Raw genomic sequence first — 23701 nt, 5'->3', positions numbered from 1 at the left:
CACCTTTGTGGCTTTTGTGCTTTGATTCTAACCAAGTCATATCTAATTTGATTACATAAATGAATGGGGTACAGATGAGGTAGAATCTCCAGCTAAAGTGGAAGGAGTTGTGAAGAGACTAGCTAGCTTAGAGTACTTGCATAGCAGGAAGTGATGGAGACCTGACTTTCCCCAGGGTCCCTGAAACTCTTATCTGGCTGTCCCCAAGAGAATGCAGTCAGTCTGGCAAGATTCTTGTAAATAGGTGAGCAACAATAAAGAAGCAACTCTGATCAGCTCAGAATTCTTTACTCTTGACAACAGAGGATAGAGAACATTTACATTCTGGAACCTAAAAACATCAAACTATCCTTCCTTCCTTCCTTCCTTCCTTCCTTCCTTCCTTCCTTCCTTCCTTCCTTCCTTCCTTCCTTCCTTCCTTCCTTCCTCTTTCCCTCCCTCCCTTTCCTTCCTCCATCTTACCTGCAGTACAAGTTAAACTATTTCTATATGTTTTCTCTCCATATGTCTTTGATCCTACTTTTAGCTAGTCAGCCATTTGGTTGGAACCTGATATCTTAACCACAGATCTGGTATTATAACACCCATTATTGCCTCTTTGATTACTTTTGCCACAAGCACGCACAGCTATTAGTATCTTGGATTGGTGTTAGATTATTGAAGTACTGGCTTCCCTTACTTTGTGCAACAATTACATTATTTCAAAACTTTGCATAAAGCAAATCCACATAATAAAATGCCAAACCAGTGGAAGAAAGAAGGTTGTGGGGCATGATGTTAAAATTTGTAACCCGAATACAAATACGTGCTCATAAATTGTTAGAGCCTTTTGCTGAAGCACTGTATTACTCCAACATGTTTTCCTCATCTTGTGTTTGATTTATTTTTCCCCCCAGCTTTTCTGCAGCTGGAATTCTAATGTAGTTATTATGGCAGGCAAAGTGGTAGGAATACATCAGAGCACTATGCATTTTATCAGCATTCTTTACGTTGTTGTAGAGAGCAGATTGCCCAGGTTAAAAGGTCATCTTAGAGCAGTGGTTCTCAACCTGTGGGTCGGGACCCCATTTGGGGTCGAATGACCATTTCATGGGGGTCTCCAAACAATGCAGTCCACCATTTTTCCCCCTTTTCCTTAGCTGTGCTACTCCCTTTTATTCTATTGGCTTTTGAAAGCCAATAGAATAGACTCTCTTGAATAGAGTCTAATTCTATTGGCTTTCAAAAGCCAATAGGAATTGTCCAGGCTGTCTCTGCCCTGCTGAGCCCGCCAAAAGTCCCATTCTGCAAACGGTGCTGCATCAGTTGAGTAGTCCTCGACTTACGACCGGTTGAGTAGTCCTCGACTTACGACCGGTTGGGGGGTCACGGCATTAAAAAGGTTGAGAACCACTGTCTTAGAGCTTGGGATCCTTCACTAGCCCCAGTGCAACATAATATCTCAACTTTGTTTCTAGCATTGGAGAGGTTCCTCTTCCCTTTCCTTTTGGATAAGATGGTTGGAGAAGATGTTTTACCCCATAAAAATACTAATAGTTATTGCAGATACAAAAGTAAGTGGGAGACAGGATGCCCAACTAGAGCAGCTGCATGACACGATGGGGAATGCATGACTGACAACAGAAAGGGGTTTTGGCAGGAAATGGGGTAGAAACTAGTGCTGAGTTGCAGGGGAGTGAAGAGACAAATCAGCACTGAACCACTGGTGTGAAGGAAGAGACTCAGAAAAGAGCCTCCATAAATCTTCACAGCAATTATGTGATAGTTATGCAAAGTGTGCTTCAGTCTGGGAAGATTCCTGTCTAGAGGCAGACAGCATAAAACACTACTTTGAGCATTCATTGTGTCATTCTTGGTTTCCCCGTGCCCAACAGGAAGGAATCTTGACATATTTCTAGACCTTTGGCACCAATTCTGACAGAAATCATATAAGAGTGATTTTTTTTCCCTCCAGAAAGCAAATTATTGGACCAAAATTATCAGTTGCACAATAGCAAATCTGTGTAAGGTTACTTCACACCAGAAAGGATGGGAAACCTATACAGAACTTTTCCAAGCATTCAGTGCTGAAGGGAACCCACTGATTTTTATGAAGAATATGATTATGGAAGAAGTGAAGCTTCTGCCCCAAAATAATATTTTGGAAAGACTTTATATTAAAAATAGGGACCATCCACGTTTTGTGGCATAAATACTGTACATTATTTAATTGGATACTTCATTGTAACAAGAAACTAAGCTTGTTTATCAGATAGATACTATTTCTTATGTATAATAAATATTGAAAAACCGGATATGTACACTCTTTTAAAATTCTTTTAAAATAATTTGAATTATCTGTGAAGCAGTTTGTCCCGAGACAAGGGGAAAATAACTGTTCTGATAATCTTCATTGTGTGTGAATTATCATACAACTGGGCAATAAAAATGACCAAGTGACTAGATTCAACAGAACAGTTTTCCATGCAAGTTTTTTTAGCTCGGCTAATAATCTTCCAGAAAAACAAGGATTACTTTCAGCACAGCTTGAGAGTTAGAATATAGCATTTAATGGTTTTCTGTGTGTCTGCATACATGCACAATGTGCATAAAGCATACATACTATGTATTGGACATCTGACTTTGGCTAGCAGATGTCTTCATTACAAAAGTTCACTGGGCAAAACATTTGTGAGCTGATACTCCATGCTTGGAATGAGTTTCTTGTTTCTAGACTTAGTAATTACAAGTGGCGTTACTATTTATGTTTGTCTAAAACACATGCTTCAATTTCAGCTTCCCTCGTCAGGAAAAGCAGTGCAAGAACCTTTGCTTTAAATTATATATCTTAACACAAGTTAAAAAAATGGAGCATCATGCAGAATACAAACCTCCCAACCCACCCTCCCAAAAAGAAAGAAATCTGGAGCAGAGAATTTATTTTTGAATTTGTAGCTGGAAGATAAAAACGATGATTTACCAGCTGTAGAGATTTTCAGGAAGGGATCAAAACATCATGACACTAAAGAGCATGCCCATTTTAACTACAATTGTTGGCTTTTGGCAAATTATACTGAATGATACTTTCAAGGTCCTCAGCATTCCACATGAATTCTACTTTTTAGGCCAAGCCTCTTCTACCCAAAAGCAAAAAATCTTTGTGTCAGGTGTTAAGAAATCTGATAACATATTATCACTTTATGCTAATCCCATGTGCTACAGTTTATTACTTTGATAAGTGTTAATAGATATACAGTATATAAAATTCCCTCCATCATTCTGACATGATGAGAAAGTTTGCACGAGGGGTGATGAAGATTCAAAGCTAATTATTTTTCTGTAGTGGTGATAAACATGCACAATTAACAGGTAATCATAATCGTGCGGATATTCCTCTAAGCGCCCCCTTGCTGTTAAGTGCATATAGATTTGATTCCTTCAAAGCAGAAAGAAGGAATGGGCCACGTTAAAGTCTAGATCCATTATTCTTGATTACTGATATTGCTAGTTGGAGCTAAAGGAAGTTGCAGCTCTTCAAGGGCAACTTCTTTTATTCTGTAACCTATTCTTTTGCTGTCTTGCAAATATAAGAAATGTTTTAAAAAGAAATAACTATTTTTTTCTTCTAAAAATGAGAAGTAGATTTTACTCATTAAATTTGTAATTCATTCAGAATCCCAGCAAGGCTGCTGCATCAAAGCTTTGGCAATATTCATGTTTATTTAAATCTCAGCTCTGAGAATTCTACTTTCATTGCAAACCTCACCTGGGATTATAAACAAATAACTGTCCTCAGAAACTGAATTGTCCTGAGTTTGTCACACACACACACACACACACACACACACACAACACACATACACACAGAGAGAGTTGGGGTCTGTCTGTCTGTCTGTCTGTCTGTCTCTCTCTCTCTCTCTCTCTCTCTCTCTGTGTATATTATCAGACTATTAATATACATAGTCTTAGATTTACTATTGCATTTAAAGTTTCTGAACATTTTTGTTGACTTTTTCAATATTTCAAAAGGTAACACATATATGTCTTCCAGAAATAGGTCTTCCAGAAATATACACTGTTTTGCAGCCAAGATGCAAAGCAAGTGAAACAACCACCATTTTGCTGTATAGGAAAATGCTATGGCTTTCAAATCAGATATTTTCCCTCTATAAACTATTACATTGCTATTATTCTCTAAGAAGAAAAGATGGGCCCTGGTTCTGCAACATACTTTTATCCCTTCTATGTATCTCAGATGGCAATTAATAATTTTAATTTGGAAATGTGGCCATTTTTTATGCTTCAGCTCAGTATTATTCTAAATGCCTTCTGCATTTAGGGGGCATTTTTAAAGAAGGGCAGGATGTCTAATATGTCCTTTTCTACTTCATACTCCTGCAAAGAGCTCTACTTCTAACAGATCATTTGAGGATTTAATATGCTTGGTAGTGTGGTGGACAGAAACTCTTTTTTTAAAAAAAATGATATATAAATGACAAAAAGGAGAGGTAGGGCTTCTGGAATCAACAATCGGTCCTGAAATCTGAATAATCCTCACAAGTGGTTGCCCCTATTGAAGTGGTTTGACTTTTACTTCCTCCAGATAGTCATGTTCAATCATCTTCTTGGCAGTTTGCCAAACCCAATGCCAGTAAGGCTGATAAAAAAAAAACTCTAACTAAACTATCCAATTGGTAGTAGTAATGATAAGTGGGGTGAACAAAGGGCAAGAATTTAATTAACATGAGCTTATGACCCAAACTGACTGGGAATTTGAGAAGTAGTTCTCTGTGTGACCATGTTGTTTCTTGTAAATTTCTAGTTGATTTATTTTTTTAATGCCTCATTTTAACTCCAATTCATTCTTGATGCTTCCTCGACTGACTTTCCATATTCCACTCCTCAAGTCCTTTCAAAATGTGTGTCCTCAAGTCCTTTAGTTTGGTTGACAATATTGTTTGGCTTTTAATTAACTCTACTCCAAATTGCTAAAATATGAATTATTTGGGAGTGATTAGATAAATATTCAATCTACATGAAATCAAACATTCAGTGAGTTCATTAAAATGAGATCATGTAACTAGGTCATGTACAATCACTAGTTCCATGTCAGGCCCCAAAAAACCAGAAAGACATATGGTGATTCATTGTTCCACACCTGTAGACAGAATCTTGCCAACTGAAGCACTTTATTATCTGCATTTGCCATATATATATTTGGTTATGCATTTTAGATACATGTAAGGGCAGATTGTCTAGCATTTATTAGTTGCTAGAGGAGACAGTCAAACTAGATGACAAATAAAGTATCTGAGATTAGATCCCTAATAATTCCTTTAAAATATAACCATAGGAGTTTTCTCTGAACTCTCTGGCCTGTTGTGAAAGAAAGATAGGTTGTAATTTCTGTCACTATTTCTCTATTCTTAATACTTTTCCTCTATTTCCCTTTTTCTTTGTAAAATGAAATGTTGTACTAGTTTTAGTATTAGGAGCTCGTAAACTCTTAAAAAGTTTTCATACTTGAATTGTAACCATCTCTGCAGCAGTTGATCTTTATTTTATAGAGTGCTGGGGTGGGGGTTAGGATTTGGCATTGTGAATGCCCTGGGGTGGGGTAAGGGTTAGAATTGGCATTGTGGATGCCAAATCCTAACTCCCATCCCAGTGCAACCACATTCCTTCACTAACTTCCTTTCCAGTTCTGTTCTCCACGAGCAGGGCAACAAAAATAAGTCTGAGGGACTAAGGTAAAAAAAAAATCAATCTGACCTTCCAACTTCTCATGAAAAAAAGATCTTGCAAAGTTGGAAGATCTAATTAAACTTTTTTTTTTTACCAGTAGTTCCACAGGCTTCTTTTGTTGCCCTGCATGCAGCGGTGGAGAATGAACTGGAAAGCAGGTTAGTGAAGGGATTCTTTCAGGAAGTGAGGGGAGACGGGGAAGGGGCTGCTCTGCTCAGCCTCCACCAGCATCAGGACTCTGCAGGCTGGGCAACCAAGGATACTGTTGGAGCTTCATCCTGCACCGCCCCCCACTGCCTTGCTTAGTGGCCATGGCACTGGGGCATTGATCAGCCTCCTGCTTTGTTCCGGTGGTGAGTAAGGAGGAAAAGCTTCATCCTCCACCCTCCCACCTCATTTTGTGACTGCGGCACCCCCCTACCACCTCATGTTGTCAGCGAGCAGACAGAATGGCCAGGCAGGCAGCTGCACAGGTTCTTAAGTAGGGCTTACTTTCGGAGTAGGGCTTATATTTGGTGCAGGTATGAAAATTGGACTAGGGCTTATTTCTGGGGTACGTCCTATTTTCGGGGAAACACGGTAGCGAAACTCTTAAAAATGAGATTATAAAAACCCACAATACTATTGAGAAAGAAAATAATAGACCCCAGAGAAAACCAACATGTTTGCATCAAGAACTCTCTGAGAAACTGAGAGACAAAAAGGACAAGTATGAAAATTGAAAGAGGGACACATAATTAAAACAGAATAGCAGCAAAAAGTCCGAATCTATGAAGTCAGAAAAGCTAAGGATCAGAGTAAACTAAGACTTGCAACAAATGTAAAAAATAATTTTAAAAAGTTTCTTTCCACATATAAAAAAACAAAGAAAAAAATCAAGGAAAAAACCAGCCCATTAATGGGAGAAGGTGGCAAGGAACTGACGGGTAGCAGGGAAAAAGCGGAACTGCTTAATTCTTTCCTTGCTTGTCTTTACACAAAAAGAAAAATAGTCCAACCTATCAAAAGCAGTATAATCAAAGACAATATAGGAATACAGATCAAAATAGGCAACAAAATGTTAAGAGAACACCTATCTACTCTAGATGTGTTCAGATCACAGCCAGATAAAAATGTGGTGAGATATGATTTACAGAAACACATACCATCTTGGTCATTGCCCGAGTTAAAGGGACAATGTTGGAGTTTCTGGACATTTGATCTAAAATGGGCTTTAGGACTCATGGCTGCTAACTGAGTAACCAGGGCCAGCAGTCTTACCAGAAGAAAATCAAACTGTAAAGGCAAACCAGGGGGAATTCACAGTAAAAGAAGCCAGCACAGCTATTGAATTGTTTATTCGGAAAGCAGGACCCTATTCTTTGCCTCAGAAACAACAAAGATCTCTAATGAAAGAACTAGAATTGAAACAAGGAATCACTGAGAAGGTAGAACAGCACAAAAACACAGGCTAAGGTGGCCTGCATTGAAATTGTTTCAAAGAGACAGCTAGCACAAGCACTAAAAAATGCCAAAATTGTAATAACAAATATAATCACTAGCTCACTGCAAGAAATAAACTAACTCATCCAATAATACTGGATCAATAAATATCACCTAGAAACAGGGAAGATTAAAGAAGCATTGGAAATAACAAAGCAGCAAATAATGCTATAGCCAAGAAGATTAGCAAATAAACTCAAATTACAAATTATAGGCAGAACCTCCAATTTAAATCCAATCCAAAACATTTCTACCAAACCATCACTGGAAAGGCTGCAGTGAATCAGTCAGTACCTGACAAGGAAGAAGTTCTGGGTGCAGATATGGGATAATCCAAAGAAATACAACAAGACACAGCTTGGTTAAAGGAAGTGAATAAGAATAAAAAAGCTTAAATGAAAGACATAATCAAATGCTTAGAAATAACAGGAGTCAGTAGAAACATCAGCTTTTGCAAAGATCAATGACACAGTGGAAGACATGGTTGCTGATGACAGAATGAGAGAGGAACTTCCCAAGCAGACTCACTTTCACAAGTACTGTTTCTCATTGCACTGATTCCTCTGTCAACAATGCTGAATACTTCAGGCCATGGCTATCAAACATCAAAAACATCTGCCAGGCTAATCCAACTGCTTTACATGGACTATTTGCAGCTATATGGGAAAACACCATCTGAAATAGAATTGCCGCTCAACATTGTCCATATATGCAACCAAAGTATTAAAATGGACTTTGAACTGGACTTATATGCCATACCATGAAACGGGAAAATAGTGAACACTGATGCAATCAAGATACCATAGAGAAATAACACGAAGAGTCTGAATAATGATCACTATAAAAACCTATATAATTCAAATGGACAGACACCCGCAACATAACACTCTAAACGTAACATTTGTTGATAAGACAAAAAAAGTCTGGCTAGTGAAAGTGGCAGTACCTGGGGACAGAAGAATAGAAGAGAAAAAACTGAAGATAACAAAATATAAAGACATGCAAATAGAAACAGAACCATGTTCAACACTGTAGAAATCACTGGCTGGTACTGTAAGTTACAATAAAAGGGATCAGTATTGAGAATCTTCTCAAACTGGATTATCCCATGAAGTTAAAATATAGACTCTATCCTTGGAAAACCAAAATTTTAGGGGATTGGAGGCTAAAATGCGAAGGCAATTCAGAAATAAACCTCTGTTTGATTATTAATGACAGACACTCGCAAATACAGAATTTTATTATATACATTAGAAAACTACAACATTACATTACTTTTTGACATAATCGTCATTCAAGGTTTGAAATTTCTTCTGCAAAAAAATCTCCCGCCTGGGAATAAAGCCACCCTGCAACAGCATTGTGAATCCATTCAGTGTGTTTTATACTCCTCAGAAAGGAGTTTTGGTACCCAAGGAGCACAGAACTTGCAGTATCTCAAATTTTCTGTCACTGTATCGTACAAAACAGTCCAAGAAATTTGGGGAAAGTGTAAAGAAAATGCAGATCTCATAATCCAATGGACTTCACGGACCTTTTTGTCAATTTCTTACACGAGTTCATCGCTGATTACAGATAGGACCCATCAATTGTAGATGTACAGTGAAATTACCCACAGCACACCTTTTCTGTGAGATTGATGGAGGGCAGGCTGGTATAAGCGGGAAAAGGCGATCCCTCAAATAACGCGGTCCCATGCCATGAATTTGTGCTTTCTGTTTAAATGCTCAATAAACACATGCTCCCTAAATGTAATAGATTTTTTGTCATTTATTCTGGACATTACCAAGGCTCTGCTGTGGACAGAAAAAAAGTAAAGAAAAGTACACTGTATTCAAACAATAATGGTCATGCAACATATTGCAATAGTGTATGTATACGGACAGTTTTGAAGAGAATTTAAAGGGCTGTTGCTGATTGGTTAAGTTCAAATACTGGGTTTGTCTTGAAGATTGGTAGAGCAAGAGCCATACTGCAATTTATTCTGCCAAGCACAGAAAACTCTCCAGTTCTCTCATTCACCACTGCAGCCCTTTTTCACTCTCAATTGTGCGTATTTCTCCAGATGTCTCCCTGCTTCCTTCAGTGGCACTAATATTTCTGTGGCACTTTTCTTGTTAGCTCATCCCGATTGCACCAAACGCATAAGCAGGATTTTGTACTTACATTTCTACCAATATTGAAAAACAGATAAAACTCTGAGCAGCATTCATTCAGCCAATCAGTTTGGTTTGCTTCTCCTTTGTGAGGCCCTGCCTCATAATGGTGCTGACAGGGGCATGAGCTCACAAAGGAGAAGTAAATAAAAGTTTTTGGTGGGCTGAGTGAAAACTATTCACTCAAGAGTTTTTCTCTTATGTGGGCATTTTTATTTCATTGGTTATTTTTGCTTTTGCTTTACAGTATTTATTTATTCATTTATTTATTTAATATATTTACCTATTTATACATACTATTTATTTATATTTATTTATTTATTTATTTAGGATTATTTTAGTTTTGTTAAGTTCACTATTATCATGGAGACCTTTTTTTATTACGCGGGGAAAGCCCTCTTTCAGGTAAGAGATCTTCTGTTTTATTTATTTATTTACTTTTCAACTTGCCTGTCTGACTCTAGGATTTAGGATTCAAAGAGGTAACATGACATAAATAATAATGATGTCATGAGGATTGTTGCTTAACAGTGGTTATGAGTAGTTAGTGAGGGTCTTCTGCCATTTTTTAAAAAATATGGATACAATCTGGCAAATTTTATAGCCTATGGAAATTTGCTATTTTTTCTCTCACATGATCTTCAACATAGACACACGCCCAAGTAAATGAACAAATAAATCAAATCCCAAGAGAATTCAGTTCCAGCTCCTATCATGTCAGTCTGATTTAATTTCACAGAAAACAGAAATGAGAACCCTCTTCACTAAGGTATATCCAAGTGGGTTTTGTTGACTCCTCCTATGATTATTTCCAAGCAGCAACATTTCCAGAAATTTATTTATATAAAAAATTCAAATTGAATTTGAATATAGTTCCCTGAAGATCCCAGTTTTAAGATAAAATAGTTTCTTAGAAGGATTATATGGATTATATGCAAGGTTAATATTATTTTTAAAAATCTATTTAGAGCTAGAAGATTAATTTTTTATTCATGACAGATTTTTACAAATAGAGGCAAGGGCAGCAAAATAATTATTCTCAGCAGCTTCATTTGTAAGCAACCTGTTTAAGGATTGCTGCTAAAAATCTAAATTCGCCGTATTTCGTCCCAACTATAAAAAATCAACATTTTGCTTAGAGAAGGCATATATAAATTACTTTGAAAACTTGGATGTGCAGATGCTACAATGTAAGATTGTTAATAGATCGATGGAGCTACCTTCCTTTTCAAAATGTGGCTTCATAGCCCAAGCATTTTGCCAGAATTACTGCAAAGTGCTTTAGAACGGACAGTCAGAAAGCAGCTAAACCGCTTTGCAGTTGGATCTGAATCCAGCCAGAAATGAAGCTCTCTCCATCATTATCAATCTCTGCAAAGTTCAAAGAAGCAGCATTAAAAGTTGTGGAAGTGTAGCTTGGAAAAGGATTAAGGGAAGACAGGACAGCTTTCTTGTAGTTCTTTCTTTAATAGCACTTTGACCTGTTCTTCAAGAATGAGCTTAATTCACCCTTTGTCTTCTTTTGGCAGTACTGTCTCCAGAGATTCAGCCAGTATCAAAGAGACAAGGGTGAGTAACCAGCCATATTGCTTGTGTGGGTACCTGTAGCAAGACTGGGGATACGAGGGCAGTCCTTCTCTGCACCCCAGAGGGGGGAAACCCTCCCTTCAGAACTGCTGTCTTTGGGAGAGGCCCTGAACTCCCTTTAAGTTATTGGGGAAAAGATGCAAAATGATCTGTTTCCCAGCACTAACAACGCACCCCGATTCTGCATTTTGAATGGACTGTGCCATTTGTAATGCCCAGTCTTAAAGTGCTGTGTCATTGATGCTTAATAAGGAACGTTGTTCATAAATATTGTGTAATAGCACGTTTTTCCATAAAATACAGCACAAGAGGAGACAAGACATCTGTCAGAAAATCATCTGGGGGAAAAAGTGCCACAGTCAGAGATGTAAATAATTCACTTCCCTTACAATCCTGTTTTAAGTTTCTCTTTTTGTCTGCTTATTTATATTCTATGATTGATGAATGTTGATGGCAATTTCTGCATCTTAGCTGGAGGAGGAAAATCATTTTTTGGCAAATGAAGTCACCAGCCTCGCAAACCAAAATAAAGACTTGGCTCAATAATAGCAACTATGGGAGGGATCTAGGTATCTTAGTGGACCACCACTTAACAATGAGTCAGCAGTGTGCTGCAATTGCCAAAAAAGCCAACGCAATTCTAGGCTGCCTCAAGAGTGGGATTGCATAAAAATCCCAAGTGATGGTACTACTCTGTACCACATTTGTGAGGCCATATGTGAAATACTGTATCCAGTTCTGGTCGCCACGATAAAAAATGATGCTGAGAGTTTAGAAAGAGTACAGAGAAGAGCAACTAAGATGATAAGAGGCCTGGAGCCTAAACTGTATGCCTAGCCTATCAAAGAGAAAGATTAGGGATGACATGATAGTACTTAAAGGACAGTCATAGAGATGAAGATGTTGACTTATTCTCAAAAAAACATCTAAGAGCTAGACAGGAAGCAATGCGAGGGTGCTCCATCACTGGAGCTTTTCAAGAAAAGATTGGACATCGATTTGTTCAGGATGGTATAACAACTCCTGCTTTGGGCAGGAGGTTGGACTAGAAGACCTCCAAGGTCCTTTCTAGTCATTATTCTAAGTGATGAGAAAGCAGCTACTGTTAATCATAGCCATATTATGTATAAGGAAGGAAATGTATTCAGTTTTAACCAGATAGAGGAGCTACACTGGGGGGGGGGGAGCTTTGTGCTCTCTGAGCTTGATTGTTTTCTTCCAGACCTTTCATTACCTAAGTAAGTAACATTAGCAGTTCACCTTTACAGCCACTTATTCTTCTCTTACACTCCCTTCCCCCAGGTTGCCAGTGAAGGAGGAGCGGACAGCTATTACGCAAAATGCAAACAACTAGAAGAAGAAATACAGAGGTTCCAGAAAGAGGTAGAGAAAATGAAAATTGTAAGTATCTTACATGCTAGTGAGAATTAAAACAACCTCAGTAAGCAAAATTGTATAATGCATTGGAAGTTAAATTTTGATTGTGCTTCGTCAATTTTGTTTTATAGGAAGTAGAAGAAGAGAGCAAAAAGCAAAAGGTGATGGAGGAAAAAATAAAATAAATGTACACAGAATTCTATGATGATGGTAAGACTTGTTCTTTCGTTTCTGGAAGAGAAAGAGACATGTTTCAATTGATGACTTTGGGGAGTCACAATTGGGAATGTTGTCTCATCTCTTCATCCTCCCTCGCTGGAATTTTATAACCTTTTAGCAGCACGCTTTCTTTGAATACATCAAAATAGTTCTTATAGAAATCATATTATTCAATATGATAATATTTTGCATTGCAAAATAAGCAGTTGTAAGATTATAGGTCAATTCAATGTTAATAAAATGCATTTTTTCTTAATGTGATGTAGCATAAAAACAAAGAAATATCTACGTAATATTGTTTAAAATATCTGTTTCACTCTTTTCAAATTCTGCTGGAACCTCTGAAAAAAAGTAAGACTGTTAAAAAGATAAATAATACAATTTTAAGATTATTTTTATATATTTGGTAGAAAAGTTATCATACAAAATTCAGTAGTAAAATAAAATCAATTTTATTGTTTTATAGCACCTTGGTATCAGCAGCCACAAAGATTTTGCTGAAAGACAGTGTCAGGGTCCCCAAATAAATGTATTGTTTTCTCTTCCTATGCTTTGCTTGCCTTTGTAACCATTCTTTGGGGCCTGCCATTCTGTTGGGAGGAGGGATGCTCTGGGATGCCTTATACCAGTGGTGGTGAACCTATGGAACGCGTGCCAGAGGCGGCACTTGGAGCCCTCTCTATGGGCACGCACACCATGCCCTGGAGATAGCAACCGTCCTCTTCAACTAGCCACCCGCTAACTTGCCAAGATCCCACGTGGCCGGATGCATCCCAGCACCCATGTGCTTGCTGGCCTTTGTGTGCGGGGACCGATGGTATCAGGCAGCAGCCACCCCGGCCCCTGCCTTGCTTTGCCCTGCGATATGGCACCCCCGCCCTGCCTCGCCTCACCCTGCAGAACCAGCTTCCTGCCCACTGCCCCACCCGCCAGAGACCCCTGGATCTCCCCCAACCCTGCCCAGCCCCCACAGGCATCCCTCCCCAGGAGCAACATCGAGCTGGCCATGCCCACCCTGGCCATGCCCACCCATCTGCCACACCCACCCGGTGGGCCACACCCACCCAGAGGCCACACCCACCCAGCACCCGGCAATACATAAGTGGGTTTTGAGTTGAAGTTTGGGCACTCAGTCTCTAAAAGGTTCGCCATCACTGCCTTACACTGTTTTGCTGTTGTACCCTTCCCCCAGGAGAAGGAATGCATCTCCCTTATCGGGGTGACGGTTGGTGCCTAGAGCCAAACGAGAGAGACCTTGAAGAGCATGCCAACAGAGCCAGTTACCAAAACACTATGCCGATTGGCTGGAATTCAAATGGACACTAGGAACCTTTGGGGAGGAGTAATAAAGATTGGTTTTAATATGTTATTTGCATGGGTTTTTCCCCAGAACTGGCCTTGCCATCCCTGCTGTCACTAGCCCCTAATAAAAGTTCCTTTTCAGATAATGTCTGTCTCAAGAGTTCTGCTTTCTTGGGAGGCTTAGCTGAGGTGGGTATTTACAGACAGGAGCTTTATATCATGAACTCATTTTATAAGAAAATGGACATGGAAGAGTCATCTGGGTACACATCATGACTACATCATGTCAAGTGATAAAACCATATTCGGCAATTATACTCTCATCAGTCGCTTTAACGTTGGAAGTGACTGTAGAATGGTATGAGCTGAAGTGAAGATAGACTGTTGAAAAGAGCATATGAAAATGATAAAGACGCCATGAAAAACAAAAATAAAGAATGATAAGCAGTTAGAGAAGAATAGCGATTTTGAGATTAATTTAACAAATTGCTTCATTTTGTTGCAAGATTTGGAAGAGATGAACATTATGGAACAAAATGAACAAAAGTCCAAAGTGAATCTAGTATATCTATAGCACCTCTGGAAAAACACTTTGTAGAATCAAAAATCTCTGATGAAACTATTGATTTAATGAAAAAATGACGGGCAATGAAAAATGTTGGAAGTTTCATTAATAAACTGGAGTATGTTGAACTTTGCAAGGCCATAAGAAAATGTATCCAAGAATAAATGTGTCAGTTTAACATGAAGCTTGTGAAAATAGCAATTGTAGAAAACGAAGGGATTAATATAGCAAAATACAAGCTTACAAATACAAGACAGAAGGTTTTTGCATTAAAACTAAGGAAACTCTGAAAAATGAGATTATAAAACACCAATCTAGCACAATTACCACTGAGAAAAAAAATAAAGACCCTGGATGAAATCAGCATGGCTCATGTACAAAGAACTCTCTGAGAAATTGAGAGACAAAAAGGACAAGTATAAAAAATAGAAAGAGGCACACATAATTAAAACAGAATAGCAGCAAAAAGTCCGAATCTACAAAGTCAGGAAAACTAAGGGTCAGACTTGCAACAAATGTCAAAAATAATTTTAAAAAGTTTCTTTTAACATATAAAAAACAAGGAAAAGGTCAAGGAAAAAATCAGTCCTCTAAGAGGAGAAGATGGGAAAGAGGTGATGTGTAGCAAGGAGGAAGCGGAACTGCTTAATTCTTTTTTTGTTTCCATTTTTACACAAAAAGAAATATACAGTAATCCAACATATCAAAAGCAGTATCATAAAAGACAAAATAGGAATACAAATCAAAATAGAGAAGAAAATGTTAAGAGAACACTTATCCACTTCAGATGTGTTCAGATCACAGCCAGATGAACAGTCTCTCTCTCTCTCTCCCCCTCCCTCCCTCCCTCCCTCCCTCCCTCCTTCCCTCCCTCCCTCTCTCTCTCTCTCTCTCATAAAAAGTATGTTGAGGCATAATTTACAGAAATAAATACCAGCTTGATCATCGCCCAAATTACAGGGATAGTGCAAGGTGTTGGAGTTCCTGGACATTTGATGAAAAATGGACTTTGAAAACATGGCTCCTGGTTGAGTAATCATGGCCAGCAGCCTTGCCAGAAATAAATCAAACTGTAAAGACAAACCAGGGGGAATTTGTAGTAGAAGAAGCCAACACAGCTATTGAATTGTTTATATGTGGAGCCTATTCTTTGCCTCAGAAACAACAAAGTTCTTTAATGAAAGAACTAGAAGAATTGAATCAAAGAATCACTGAGTATATAGAACAGCATAAAAACAGAGGATAAGATGGCCTGCATTGAAGCTTGTTCAAAAGAGACAGTTAGCACAACCATTAAATGATACCAATATTGTAACAGCAAATATAAGTACTAGCTCACTGCAAGAAACAAACCAACTAATGTACAGCACAGCTGCAGTAAAACTGAATACCTGAGATGTAAAATCAACAAAGAGGGAGGAAAAAAAGCAAACGGTGCACCACCAAAATGGAAGATCGGGCTGGAAAATAAGATCATGAAACTGTAATTAGATGCAAGCACAGTATAACCAATGAAAGAAAAGAACCCAAAGAACAAAAAGACTAAATAATATTAGATCTAGAAACATCAGCTAGAAACAAAGAAGACTAAGGGAGCAGTGGAAATAACAAATTAACAAATAATGCTATAGCCAAGAAGATCAGCAGATAAGAAGCTTGAAGTACAAATTATAGACAGAACCTCCAATTTCAATCCAATCAGAAGCAGTTCTACCAATCCACCAATGGAGAGACTGCAGTGAATCATTCAGTACCTGACGAGGAAGAAACAGTGCAGTTCTGGGTGCAGATATGGGATAACCCAAAGAAGTTCAAAAAAGGTGCAGCTTGGTTAAAGGAAGTACTGTTTGTCATTGCAGTGATTCCTCTATCAACAATACTGAAAAACTCAAGCCATGGCTCTCAAACATCAAAAACATCTGCCAGGCTACCCCACCTGCTTTACATGGACAATTTGCAGCTATATGGAAAAACACCATCTGAAATAGCATCTCTGCTCAACACTGTCCAAAATATTGCAGTGGACTTTGGACTGGACAGATATGCTCTGCTTATCATTAAACATGGAAAAATAGTGAAAACTGATGGAATCAAGATGACCTATGAAATAATATCAAAAGTCTGGATGAAAATGATCATTATAAATACCTGGGCATCCTTCAAGCTGAAATATCAAGCACAATGTAAGAAGAATCAGTGCAGTTCTGGGCGCAGATATGGGATGACCCAAAGGAATACAACGATGCAGCTTGATTAAAAGAGATAGATGAGAATAAAAAAGAAGTTGAAATGTAAGAACTAGTAATAACAGCAGAATTGGTAGAGAAAAGAACAAAGAAAATCAAGAATTGTTTAGCACCGGGTGAAGATGGAACTGCATGATTTTTGGTTGAAACATCTAACTGTACCCACTCATTGCCAAGCAGCTTAAAAACATACTACAAGGAGGTGAAATTGAATATTGGCTAACATGGGGGAAAGCCTTCCTGATAATGAAAGATCTAGCAAAACGGGCAGCACCAGGCAACCACAGGCCAATTACTTGGTTATCAACAACTTTCAAATTGCTAAGTGGTCTGGTAGCTAATGCAATCCAACAGAATCTAGTTGAAAACAATCTTTTTTTCTCCTGAGCAGAAAGGAAACTGCTCCAATAGCACAGGAACAAAAGATGAACTCCTAATTGACAAAATGATTTTGGAAAACTGCAAGAGAAGGAAGACCAACATGAATATAGCATGGATTGACTCAAAAAGACATTCAGCTCTCTGCTTCGTTACTGGATAATCAAGTGCCTAGAAATAATAGGAACCAGTAGAAAGATCAGAAACTTTGTGCAAATATCAATGGCACAATGGAAGACACAGTTGCAGGTCAATGGTGAGAGACTAGGAGAGGTTAATATGAAGAGAGGAATATTTCAAGGAGACTCACTATCACCACTACTATTTGTCATTGCACTGTTTCCTCTGCCAACAATACTGAATAACTCAGGTCATGACTATCAAACATTAAAAACATCTGCCCGACTATACCTTTACATGGACGATCTGAAGCTGTAAAGAAAAATACCATTTGAAATAGAATTGCCGCTCAACACTGTTTGTATATATAGCCAAGATATTGCAACGGAGTTTGGATTGGACAAATCGAAAGAAAGATTCACTATCAATCAAGGAAACATAGTGAAAACTGAAGGAATCAAGATGCCCCATCAAAATAATATTAAGGGTCTGGATGATGATGATTTCTACAAATACCTGAATATCCTTCAAGCTGACAACTTCAAGCACACTGAAGTCAAGAAAAAGATTAGAGGTAAATACATCAAGACAGTGAAGAAGTCCAAACTCAATGGAGGAAATACCATCAAGGCAATCAACACCTGGGCAATTCCCAGGGCTTTTTTTGTCACAGAACTCCCAGAACGGAGTTCCGGCACCTTTTTTGGATGGAACCTTATAAGATAGGCAAGGTGGGTTGTATGACATGTGTGAGTTCTGGCACCTTTTTTTTTTAACAAAAAAAAGCACTGGCAATTCCAGTTCTTAGATACACAGCTGGACTAGTGGACTGGATTCAAGCAGAACTAAAAGCAATGGATAGGAAGACCAGAAAAATAATGACAATGTATCATGCCCTTCATCCTTGTAGCGACATTTAGACTCTATCTACTAAGGCAAATAGGTGGGCATGGAATGTTGCAAGTACATCAGATGGTTGAAGAAGAAAAAATGGCTTTGGAAGAATATCTGAAGAACAACAAATAAGATACACTGAAGTTAGTATACCAGGAAGGCTTATGGACTACTGGAGAGACCAAGCTGGCCTACAAGAAAGACCAAATGAAGAACAGAATTGAGGCATGGGAAGACAAAGCACTACATGGTCAGTACATTAAAAAAAAGTAGCAGGGAAAGCAGATAATGACAAGATCTGGCAATGGCTAAGAGCAGGAAAGTTGAAGAAAGAGATCAAGGGACTAATTCTGGCTGCACAAGATGAAGTCTTAAGAACAAATGCATACAAAGCCAGAATTGAGAAGCCTGCAAAAGATAATAAGTGCTGCCTATGCAAAGAAGTTGGAGAAACAGTGGATCACCCAGTAAGCTGCTGCAACAAGATTGCACAGTCTGACTACAAGCAGTGGCATGACAAAATAGCAACAATGGTACACTGAAAGGTTTGCAAGAAATATCATTTTCCTGAAAGCAAGAACTAGTGAGACCATAAAATAGGGAACGTCATAGAAAATGAAGAAATTAAATTGCTTTGGGATTTTAGACAGACAGGGACCTGCCACATAACACCCCGGACCTAACAATTGTTGATAATAAAGACAAAAAAGTATCGATAGTAGATGTGGCACTGCATGGAGACAGCAGAATAGAAAAGAAGGAGCTGGAGAAGATAACAAAATACAAAGACTATAAACAGAAATAGAATGACTGTGGCAAAGGCAAGCAAGGGCAGTACCAATAGTAATAGGTGCCTTGGGTGCGATTCCAAAACAACTGGAGCACCCCTCGAATATAATTGGCATTGACAAATTCACCATCCGTCAATTACAAAAGGCAGCTTTACTGGGAATAGCTTTCATCCTGCAACGATATCTGTAACAGCACCAAACATCCAGATCTGCGTATCCCAGGTCCTTGGTAAGGACTCTATAGGTAAACAAAAATGCCAAACCCAATCTGAACATCTAGCTGACTATGCGACAAACAATAATAAATAAAACCTTGAAATACAATTTTGGTACTTCAGCAAAATAGTACTGTTCTTGTCTGTAACTTACAGGATCCCAGTCCCAAGATGGCTTTCAGTTTACCTGGGACTGGGATCAACATAATAAACAAATATAAATATAATAAATATATTAGTAAACTGATATAAATATAATAAACAGTCCAAGTAGCATTTAATACCTTTACAATAGGAAATTAAAAGAAGCAAGATTATAGAAAGTATAAAACTATTTTCTTAGTGTATATTCTGAGAATTAGTAGAGAGGAGCTGTCTTCACCCTCTTTCTCTCACACAAAATATCTGGGCTGAGTTGCCTCTTATTCCTCTGGAACGTATCCTCTCTCTCCTGGTGATCCAGACTACTACATTCCATCACGCTCTACTTGTTATAATGTTAATTTGCACCAAGAGGTTCACCTAGAATCAAATCTCCCAAGCTAAAGAACACGTGTGCTGTTTTGCTTACATTACCAAATAGATTTTGTGACAAAGGGGAGCTTCTAAAGCTTGCCAACCAGATTTAATCTTGATATTCTAATCATTTCACTCTGCATACTGAAAGGCAACCTGTTACCTAGTGGTCTGTGATTCATAGGAATTATTAAACAGGTATGGAAGGAGCCGTTCATTGTTCAGGTAGGAGTATACTAATAAGTAGAGTCACTGCAGGTATTGGGCAACTGCCAGAGAAAGAATAATGCACACACAGGGGCAAAAATTCTATCTATGGTCCAGGAGTTGACTTAAGAGAAAGTCATTGGGATAATTTGATTTATGTGGGAATAATGTCCCCCTGGGTAAAAAATGGAAAGTGATGGTGGAGATCTCCCCCTTACTATGAGAAAAATGGGAATGGTCCCTGATCATGAAAACCCAAGTAAAAATGTTGTTGGTAGGGCTTGGTAAGGAAAAGGAAAAAAAGAATGGGGAAGAGGGGATGCAGGATATATGATGGGAAGGAAGGCTGAGAAAAGACTTGGAGATTAGGGAGATCGGTACAGTCATGAATTAGCCTTTAAGATCAGTGTGGTATTGTTGGAATATGACCAAATGGATTCCTATAAGGTAATGAATGGGAGCTGACTGCAAGTGAACAGGGAGAGGATACAGAGAAGGCACTGTAGTAATGACAGGTTGAGGAAGTATATAGGTAGTCCTCAACTTATGATCAGAATTGAGTCCAAAATTTCTGTTGCTAAGTGAGACAGTTATTAAGTGAATTTTATCCCATTTTATGACCTTTCTTGCCACAGTTAAGTGAATCAGTGCAGTTGTCAAGATAATAAGATGGTTGTTAAGTAAATCTGGCTTGCCCATTGACTCTGCTTGTCAGAAGGTCACAAAAGGTGATCCCATGACCCCAGGACATAGCAACGAACATAAATACATGCAAATTGCTAAGCAATTTTGCTAAGAATTTTTGATCATGTGACCATGGAGACACTGCAACGGCTATAAGTGTGAAAAAGGTCACCAGTCACTTTTTTTTTAGTGCTGTTGTAACTTTAAACAGTCACTAAATGAATGGTTGTGAGGACTACCGGTAGAGGGAGGCATCAGGCTGGCCATTCTAGAGAAAGGGGGATGAGTACTTTGGTGCCATCTCCACTTCTGGCCTAATTACTTTAGTCCTGATGGTCATGTTTTTGGAGACATTGTCTCAGACTTCTGTTGGTAAATACCAGGTCTGAATGGATTAAGCTTACGTTTGCATATAAGTTAGTGTTGAATTAAGAAATGAACCTGATGGGTATTATAAAAATCCTAGCCAGGCAAGGATGCTGAGGTTGCCTCATCAGAAATCTACCTTCCCAGATTTGGGATCATCCATTAGCCATGATCCTCAGATAGAGTAGTGATTCTCTGGATATTTGATAATCACTAAAGGTAAAGGTCTCCCTGTCAGTTGTGTATGACTCTACGGCAAAGTGCTCATCTCTGTTTCTTAACTGAGCAAGCCAGTGTTGGTCACGTGGCCAGCATGGCTATACACCAAAGGTGCATGGAACTCTGTTACCTTCTCACTGAAGTGGTATCTATTAATCTACTTGCATTTGCATGCTTTCAAATTGCTAGGTGAGCAGGAGCTGGAGCAAGTGGCAGGAGCTCACTCCTGGGCACAGAGGTCGGGTTTCTAACCTAGACTGTAAGCTCTCCACCTGACAAGCTCAGAGTCTTTAACCACTGAGCCATTGCACCCCACAATAGTCACTAGGTAGCTATATTTCTGTTGTGATAAGCTACGAGCATCTGTATTTGAGTCTGAATGATCAGAACAGTCTGGGGATCCTGTGGTTACACTGCTTACTTTGTTATATAGCAGATGTCTTGCTCAGCTTCCGGACTTGATTGAGAGCTGGATTGGGTGTTCAGCTGTTCTGAAGAACTTCAATCTCCATGCCATGCAAGAACTGACACCCAGATAGCAGCAGGATTGCCTACCCCAAGAAGAATCAATCCATCCAATGTGTACTACATTGATCATCCCCAGCCAAGCTAAAATACAGTGTAGAAGGGAGCAACAAAACTATAGGTTTTTAAATCAATGCTCTATTTCTCTGTCCTTATACCCAGAAAGGCAGATGGATCCTGCCCTGATGGTTTTTAGAAGAGTAGTTGAAATGAAACTCTTGCACAGAGCATTTGGTAGTTGTTGCACTGAGTATGTGTCAAGTAAAATTTTGTTATTTTACTATCGTTAGCCATGAAGGTTGTAAATTGGGAAGATGTCTCAGCCATCTTTTGTGATGAAAGTATATGGTTCTTGTCAAAGGTGGTAAAAAAAATTGGCAGGAGTTTTGGCTTTCAATCCACTGGAGTGATGCCTAAGATTTATTATTTCCTTTAATAGTGAAAAAGTAAAAAAGCTATAGTTGGCCTATTCCAGTGAAGAAAAATAGTGGCAAACATTCGATTGCATTCATCCTTTGTAGAAAGGTAATAAAACAACCTTGCCTTAAATGTTTACCTCTCATGAATCTCCTCAGCCTGAAGCACTGATATTCATCAGAGAGGAAGCATCCTGCTACTTATATTGTGCCATCACTCCAGAGGTATGTGAAATCCAAGAGAACAAAAAGCATTTCCCAAGGCAAAATATTTACACACGGGGGAAGAAGAATCCGTAAGTTTACAGGAAACTGTAAGCAGATATAAAACTATTATTTTAGCACCAGTGTAACAGTTTTGACCATGTGAAGGAATGCTGAACGTTTGAAGTTTACAGGACTAATATTCAGTATGGTAATATAATGGAGACGCTGGGAGTAGAAATGAAAGGAAGTCGTAAAAATAAGTGCTGAAACACAAAGCTTCAGCTTCAATCAGAATAGAGCTGGAAGGGACCTTGGAGGTATTCTAGTCAAACCCCCTGCTCAAACAGGAGACCCTATACAATTTGAGACAAGTAGTTGTCCAGTTCCTTCTTAAAAACCGCCAATAATGAAGCACCTACAACTTCTGAAGGCAAAGCTGTTCAGCTGGTTAATTGTCATCATTATTAGGAGGTTTGTCCTTAATTCCAGGTTGCTTCTCTCCTTGATTAGTTTTCATCCATTGTTTCTTTCTTGCCTTTTGGTACTTTGGGAAAGCACCAGAAGTGCTGAAATACAAAAGCTTAATATTTGGATTAAAGCATTAAAAATGTAAAGGTTTAATTTAGAATAAAGTTAAATGCTGACTTTGTGTTTCTCTAGTTCCTGGGTAATAAGCTACAATGAAAAGTAATTTAACCTCCACATGGAATTTTTCTCTCCTTCCTAAGTGCCTCATGTAGCAATTTAACACAAGCCTATGGTGCCCCAATTATGTCACTTCCAGGAGCACAAATAATAACCCTGACCAGGATGACTCAGAAAAAGATCCCAGGCGTTCTCACAGCAGTTAGAATGACATTCTGCCTCAATGCGTGTTCTCACCCTTGTTTCCTGGAACACAACAAGTTGGCCTAATAAGAGCACTGATTTCTGACTTCATAACTTTTGAAACATAACTTTTTGCATCTTAAGTGAACTAACAAGTCAAAAGGGAAGGAGAGCCACAGGTGGTTTGGCTACCACAGTAGCCATCTCCTTATCTGTTGCCATCCAACCCCTGGGAATGGTCATCTGTAACACTCTGGGGATCAAAGAGTCTTAGTTATTAACATTTATCATCAACCTCAATTGTCCAAACGTTCATGTAAAGGGAACAATGACAAATTGAAAAACTGCCTTGGAGACTTAATGTTAAATTTCTTTGCTGCAAATGTACTAATTAGAGAGGACTTTAATGCCAATGATAAGATGTCATATATCTATTACTGTTGATGCTCTCCTGACACCTGTGATGAAACCTCATTGCTACAGCATCTATTTAAAGTCAATATCACTAACTATATTGGCTACCATTCTAGCTCAACTAACTTACTGTTTAAATCTGAATATCCTAAATAGGGCAATGTTGAATGACTGTCCAGGAAAATACACATACTGGGGTGAGGGGGAGGAGCACCACAGATTATTTTATTTGTTTGTTGTTTGTTTGTTTTCATATACCACCT

The 23701-nt window shown here is 38.6% G+C and overlaps 1 long non-coding RNA gene across 1 annotated transcript; it reads left to right on the top strand.

Annotated features, from left to right (window-relative positions):
* The first annotated feature begins 10403 nt into the window (after nucleotides 1-10403).
* LOC120298626 lies at nucleotides 10404-12497 on the top strand. Its single transcript, XR_005554157.1, has 3 exons — nucleotides 10404-10931; nucleotides 12252-12350; nucleotides 12458-12497. It is a non-coding gene; the product is annotated as an uncharacterized LOC120298626 (long non-coding RNA).
* The last annotated feature ends 11204 nt before the right edge of the window (nucleotides 12498-23701 follow it).

Source organism: Crotalus tigris, unplaced genomic scaffold (genome assembly GCF_016545835.1).
Source record: "Crotalus tigris isolate CLP2741 ecotype Arizona unplaced genomic scaffold, ASM1654583v1 scf7180000024117.2648584, whole genome shotgun sequence".
Lineage (NCBI taxonomy): Eukaryota > Metazoa > Chordata > Lepidosauria > Squamata > Viperidae > Crotalus > Crotalus tigris.
The sequence above is the reverse complement of the archived record's forward strand: the minus strand, read 5'-3'. Positions and strand labels throughout refer to the sequence as shown.